General features: G+C 42.9%; 1 protein-coding gene across 1 annotated transcript in view; it reads left to right on the top strand.

Annotated features, from left to right (window-relative positions):
• The window catches only part of LOC126986943 (basic proline-rich protein-like), a 58,275-nt gene that overhangs the window by 864 nt on the left and 49,911 nt on the right, over positions 1–7,500 (top strand). The gene's annotated exons all lie outside the window — the stretch shown is intronic.

Consider the following 7,500-nt stretch of genomic DNA (forward strand, 5'->3'; position numbering starts at 1 on the left):
CCGCCACCCGAGGACGCCGCCACCGCCCCTCCCACCACCACCACCTCCACCACCGCCGCTTGCCTTGCTATACACCGTTTTTGTGCCTCTGCCAGACAAGGCACCCTGGGGATTACCACTGACCCTGTCACCACCACCACCACCATAGCAACAATAATAACAACAACAACAACAACATTATCATCATCATCAGCAATCACTACCACCCACACTAGCAACAACACCACCACCAGCAATCACCACCACTACCTAGAAATCCGTGATCATTGTGGTTAGGCAATGATTCAGAGAGAGAGAGAGAGAGAGAGAGAGAGAGGATGTGTGGGTGGCAGGCGGGTTGGAAGGTGTGTGGGCGGGAGGGTGGGTGGGAGTGGAAGGTTTAGAACGCCCACGCACTGCACTCCTCCTCCTCCTCCTCCTCCTCCTCTCGTTCTTCTACCTCTTCCTCTTTACCTCCTTTACCACGGCTTGTGCTGGTGGCGGTGCAACATGTTGAGACCTGTGCACGTATTTCTATGCCACGCACACACAATGGACGGTGTGTGTGTGTGTGTGTGTGTGTGTGTGTGTGTGTGTGTGTGTGTGTGTTTGGGATAAATAAGACGGGAATAGTGTGTGTGTGTGTGTGTGTGTGTGTGTGTGTGTGTGTGTGTGTGTGTGTGTGTGTGTGTTCGCGCGCGTGACCTCAGGTGACACACTATTTCTGGGGCGATCACAAGGTCAGCCCGGGGACCATTATACACATGCCTTGTCTAGATTGGCGAGGTCATGACGTAACAGGTGAGGTCACAAGATGCCTCCTCCTCCTCCTCCTCCTCCTCCTCCTCCTCCTCCTCCTCCTTGTCACAAACAGCCTCGAAAGGACCATCAGATCTGCAGTTGTTTGTTCTTCCTTTGTGTTCCTCCTCCTCCTCCTCCTCCTCCTGGTTGTCTCTATTCAACGCGTGCCTCACATGCTCATATCTCTCTCTCTCTCTCTCTCTCTCTCTCTCTCTCTCTCTCTCTCTCTCTCTCTCTCTCTCTCTCTCTCTCTCTCTCTCTCTCTCTCTCTCTCTCTCTCTCTCTCTCTCTCTCTCTCTCTCTGTCCCCTTGCTTGATCATCTTTAAAACAGGTGTTGTCTATTATCATCTCGTCTTGGCTTCTCTCTCTCTCTCTCTCTCTCTCTCTCTCTCTCTCTCTCTCTCTCTCTCTCTCTCTCTCTCTCTCTCTCTCTCTCTCTCTCTCTCTCTCTCTCTCCCACGCCTGTATCATGTTGTTTTTCCTTCCGTTTATTTTTATTATTCTATTTTTTCTCCTTCTCTCACTTCTCTCCCTCCCTCCTTCACTCTCGGGTTGTTTATTATTTTTGTTTATCTGTTTTTTTTATGTATTCCCGTTTTCTCACCTGTTTTCTTATGCCTATTTTCTTCCTCCTTTTGATTTTTACTTTTTCTTTTTTTCTGTTTTTTCTTCTTTTGTTTTCCTCGCGTTGTTTTTGTTCTCTGTTTCCTTGCTTTTTGTCTTGTTTTTTTGTATTTTCCGTTTTCTTTTATTTTTTGTCTGATTTCTTCCTTTTGATTTATCTTTCTTTCCTTATTTTTCGCTTTTATTCATTTTCTTGTTCTTTTATTATGTATTTTCCACGTTCTCACTTTTTTTTTGCGTAAGTTCCTCCTTTTTATTTTTGCTATTTTTTGCTATTTCTCTTCTTATCAATTTTCTTTGCATCCGCTTTATCACGCTCATGTTTTCCGGGGCTTCATTATTTCTTATTTCCACGTATTTCTTTTTTTCTCAACCTTTTCCTTTTTTTCATGTAATCTTCGTATTCCCTTTACATATCGTTCACATTTCTTAACATCTCATCATTTTTTTTTTTTATAGGTATTTCCAAGTATTTATTCTTTCCCTACTTTTTTTTTCGTGTAATCTTCGTATTTCCTTTATATATCGTTCACATTTCTTGACATCTCATTTTTTTTATAGGTATTTCCAAGTATTTACACATTTTCCCTCAAGCACTTATTTTTATGTTGTTTTTTTCCTTTCTTTCGCATTAGTCTCCTTATCTTAATCACGTGTTCGTCTTCACCCTTTGCATCTTTATTTCTTTCCTCCTTTCTTCCTTGTTAGTCATTTCATTTGCTCAGTTTCCATAATTTTTCCTCATTTTCCTTTTTTTCTATTCCTTTGTCCGCATTCCTTAGCTGGCCTATGCGTTTTTTTCCCTTATTCCTTGTTATTCACTTTCATATGCTTCGTTTCCTCACTATTTTTTATTTTTTATATTCCTACCCTTCTCCCTTTGTTTGCATTCCTATTTAGCTTGTCTTTTTTTTTCTTGTTCCTTGCTATTCTCTTAATTTCCTTGTTTTTCCCTATTTTTTCGTAATTTTCATAGTTTATTTTTACCCTCTTTCCTTTGTTCGCATTCCTCTCAATCAGGTGTTATGTTTTTCCTTACTCTGTGTTATCCATCTCTTTTTTGCCTTCTCTTTATTGAATCAAACATGTACGCAACCAGTTTCATGATACCTTCCTTTAGTCTACTTACTCTCGAAGGCGCGCGTATGTAGTTTTGTCCTAAGGTGTCTTCTGTATCTCCCATTCTATCTTCCCCTTGGTTTCTCCTTACGCACTGGCTTTTGTATTTCTTTCATCATATTGTGTGTTCTGTATGTCTGTTTCCTATTCATTCCTATTCCAATCTTCCTTTTCAACGGTGATTACTTTTCCTGTAAAATTCTTGTATGTCTTTTTCTACCACCTGCATCTGTATTTCTTTTAGCCGAGTGTGTGTTGTGTGTGTTTGTATTCTTTCCTCTTCTGATCCTTCTCCTATGCAACAGTAATTACATTTCCAATAAGATTCCTCTATGTTCCTTCTTAGCTACCTGAACTAACTGCTTTTCTTCTGTTATTCGATATTTTCTGGTCTCCCTCTGTTCTTTTCCTATAAAATTCATTCTACAACTCGTGATTAGTTTTCTTGCAAGTTTCCTGGGTGTTCTTCTTTACCTTTCCAATGTTGTAGCTCTTCTATCTAACCATTCGTTCATTTTATATAAGAACGTAAGAACACAAGGAGTCTGCAAGAGGTCGGTAGTCTTATACAAAGCAGCTCCTGTAAACAAAGCCGATCGGATTCTTTTCTCCTTTTCTTACCATCCTAATCTTGGTTTACTCTTTCCAATAGCTGTACTTACTCTTCTTACAAGTTTCCAGTGTATTCCTAACTCTTTACCTCCATGTTCTGGTTCCAGTTCCTTTGCCTTGTTATGGTACATTTCTCCTCTCCTCTGCTGTCCTCTTTTCTGCTTGATCTTCCCGGAAATCGTTGACCTTATCCTAGTTTACTCTCTCCAGTAGCTGTACTTACTCACAAGTTTCCAGTGTATTCTCAACTCATTACCTACATGTTCTAGTTCCTCCAGTTCCTTTGTCTTATGGTATATTTCTCCTGTCCTCTTTTCTGCTTGATCTTCCCGGAAATCGTTGACCTTATCCTTGTTTACTCTCTCCAGTAGCTGTACGCACCCTTCTTACAAGTTTCCAGTGTATTCCTAAATCATTACCTCCATGTTCTAGCTCCTCCAGCTCCTTTGCCTTGTTATGACATTTCTCCTCTCCTCTGGTATCCTCTTTTCTGCTGATCTCACCGGAAATCGTAAACTTTTCCCACGAGTTCCATGTAAGTGTCTCCTCATTAACAGGCTCATTATATTGCATTTTCACGCGATCCTTTGTCCCCTTGGAGTGTTTTGTTGTTGTTGTTGTTGTTGTTGTTGTTGTTGTTGTTGTTTTCGAGTATCTTCCCACTCTTCACGAAACCGCCGGTAGAGTTCTCAAGAAGATTCCTTTGTGTTATTTATACTCATCAGCTTATTCAGTTTATTTTCCATCCGGTTCTTTATACCTTTTCCCCCCCACCTACTGTACCTCGTTTCGTCTCTTTCATTCCTTAATTTGCCTCATAAAATTTCTCCTCTCTCTTAGTTATATTTCTAGTTCCCTTTGTTTGTTGTTCTTTTGTTTCGCATGTATTCATCCATTCTCTTTTTTCATCCTCTTTACTGTTCTTCCACATCCATTCTCCCTAAACTTGTTATATGTACGATTCTTCATATTTCTAGTTTCATTTGCTTATTGTAGTTTGTTGTTCTGTATATGTGCTTTCATTTATTTTTCTTTTCTGTGCTCATTTTCCTTCTATTTGCATTCTCTTTGTTTTCCTAGTACGATTCTTTCCTCTTCCTCTTCCTCGTATTTCTAGTTTCCTTTGCGTATTCTTGTAGTTTGTTGTTCTATATGTGTGTACTCTAATTATTTTCTATACTTCTACTTCTTATGCTCTCTAGCTCCCTTTGTGTCTACGTATATTTCTTCTCTTTCTTCTTATCTTTTACTTCTTAAAATATCTAGTTCCCTTTGTATTTCTTCTGTTTCTTCTTCAGATTCTAATTATTTTCTTTACCTCTACTTCTTATGCTCTATAGTTCCCTTTGTCTACGTATATTTCTTGTTTCTACTTATGGTTATTTCTTTTACTTATAATATCTAGTTCTCTTTGTGCCTGTATTTATCTTCTCTTCCCTCTAAGATTCGAATTCTCTTCACCTCTATTATCTCTCTCTCTCACTGGCTCATTAGATTTGCTTTATATGTCTCTGTTCTCGATCTCATTAGTTTTCTAGTCCGCTCCGTATCTATTAATGTTGTTCTTTCAAGTTCTTCCGCGTTGTTCATCTTTACTCTCTTCCGCATTGCTGTTCTTTTTATGTGCGTGCGTGCGTTCCTCCAGTTTGTCATGCTCGTGGTTTTTCCAACGTGTGTCTGTCTGATCACCTTAACAACATCTTAGCCGTCGATTAAGTTTCCTTCATCTGAGCTTATCGCCAATTACTCACTGTCTTGTTCTCCTTCACTTGCCTGCTCTTCCCCCTGCCCCCCTCGCCCCCTCTCGCAGCCTCCCACTCTCCCCTTTCTTCTTCCCCTTCCCATTCTTCCTTCTTTCCTCCTTAATGGTAACTTCTGTCTACCTGTCTGTCTGTCTGTGGTATTTAATATATTTGGTTGTTCTCTGTCTTGATTTACCACTCCCCCATCTCTCTCTCTCTCTCTCTCTCTCTCTCTCTCTCTCTCTCTCTCTCTCTCTCTCTCTCTCTCTCTCTCTCTCTCTCTCTCTCTCGATAAGATGGATGGTTTGGATTAGTTAGTGACAATGATGTGATGATGAGGTGTTGGCTTTCCTTTGTGTGGTGGTGGTGGTGGTGGTGGTGGTGGTGGTGATGGTGGGGGTGGGGGTGGGGGTGGGGGTGGTGGAGGCGTCGCTATGGGTAACCAAGGAGACGCTGATGGACAGCACCTCCACTCCCACACCACCACCGCCACCATTGCCATGACCACCACCACCACCACCATGACCACCACCACCAATATTACAATCTTTACCACCTTTCACACACACACACACACACACACACACACACACACACACACACATAGAGTTAGTACATTAGTTAGGTGACCATATGTGCAGGTCCATAATGGGAAATATAAACATAATATCAAAAACGAAAATCGAAAAAAGTACACACACACACCCACACACACACACACACACACACACACACACACACACACACACACACACACACACCTGTTTCGTCAGGGTTTCCCCACCTCAGCGAGACGGGCGCCACTCCTTCAGGCGGTTCAGGTGCCCCCCCGCCCCCCATCACCCCCCCTCCTTCACCTCTACCCTGTTATGTCAGCTCCCTTATATCTTTTTTTTTTTTAGTTTACCTCACCTTAACTTCCCGTCTGTTCCCCTCTTCCTATATTTTTTTTCTTCTTATTTATCATTTACTTCTGCTTTTCCTTTCTTACTTTCATTCATTCTTCCTTCCTTGCATTCTTTCTTCCTCCCTATCTTTTGTTTTTGTCTTTCTTCCCTCCCTTCTTTATCCCTTTCTTTCTTCCCTTCTTCCTTCCTCATTCATTCATTCTTTCTTTCTCCCCTTCTCAACGCTTCTGTCGCGGTAGCGTTCTAGAACCATCACCGTGACACACACACACACACACACACACACACACACTCTCACACACACACGTCATCACCTGAACACGAGGGCGCCTTAAGTGGGTAAACAAACAAGTGTTGGGCAAAATGCGTGGCGTGGTGTGTCAGGGATGGGGGGGGAAGGGGGGGGCGTGGATTGTCGAGGGGGCGTATTTCCCGGGGTCCTCCAAACAGCTGACTCATCACGTGCCGTCCCGAATCAAATACCTCCCCCCCCCCTTCCCCCCCTTTTTTCCCCTTCACTCCCCCTTCATCCTCCCCTCTTTGTTTCCCCCCCTGCCATTATCATTTCCCCTTCCCCTCCCTCCTCCCCTCTTTTATTGCCTTTTTTTTCTCATCTATTCTTCTTTGTGGTTTCTTCGATTTATGCTTCTTGTTGTTCTTCATCTTGTTGTTTTTCTTGTTCTTTTTCTTATTTTCTGCGTATTGATATCCCCTTCCTTCTTCGTCCATGGATTTTTTCGATAAGAGCCTCCGGGTATTTGTATTAGTCACCTCCTCCTCCTCCTCCTCCTCCTCTTTCAAAATTTGTTTCAATGACGAATTCGAATTATTATTTCTTGTTCTTGATTTTTTTTATGCTATCTTCGTCCGCATCCTCTTCCTCATCTCCTCTTCCTCCTCCTACCACGTCATGTTACACTAGAAACCGTGTGTGTGTGTGTGTGTGTGTGTGTGTGTGTGTGTGTGTGTGTGTGTGTGTGTGTGTGTGTGTGTGTACCTACCTGTAATCATGCACCCCCGTGACACCTGGAAAGGCGGGTCCTCCCTAATTCTCTCCCCCTTCTCCCCTCCCCTCCCCTCCTCTTCCTCCGAGTCTTACGTCATCCTCTGTCTCGAGACTAATGCACGTGAGGGAAGGGAGTGGAGGGAAGGGAAGAAGAGGAGGAAAGGAGAGGAGGAAGAGAAGGTAGTTGAAAGGGAAGAGGAAACAAAAAGGAAAGTGAGTGAATGTGAGAGAAGGAAAGAAGTTAACACACGAGGAAGGAAGATCTTCGGTGGTAGTAGTAGTAGTAGTAGTAGTAGTAGTAGTAGGAGGAGGAGGAGGAGAAAACAGACCCATCGAAATTCCGTGTGGGTAGTAGAAAGCATCTTAACATTTAGAAAAGTTAGAAGTGAGAAGGAAGGAAGAGCTCAAGGAGGAGGAGGAGGAGGACCAGCGGCACACCAGACCTAGCTGCTCCGGTCACTGTGACGTCACTTGAGCCAAGGATTCAGGATGTGCCAAACAGTATTACTCACACACACACACACACACACACACACACACACACACACACACACTAATACTAACACTAACACTAACTCATTTTTATTATCTCAACGCTTCTCCTTCCTCCTCCTTCCCCCCCTCCTCCTCCCCCTCCTCCTTTTGCTCCTCCTCCTCCTACAACTCCTCCTCCGCCTTCCCTCCATCTTGAGGTTATTATTCCTCCCG

This window comes from Eriocheir sinensis, chromosome 63 (genome assembly GCF_024679095.1).
Source record: "Eriocheir sinensis breed Jianghai 21 chromosome 63, ASM2467909v1, whole genome shotgun sequence".
Taxonomy (NCBI): Eukaryota; Metazoa; Arthropoda; class Malacostraca; order Decapoda; family Varunidae; genus Eriocheir; species Eriocheir sinensis.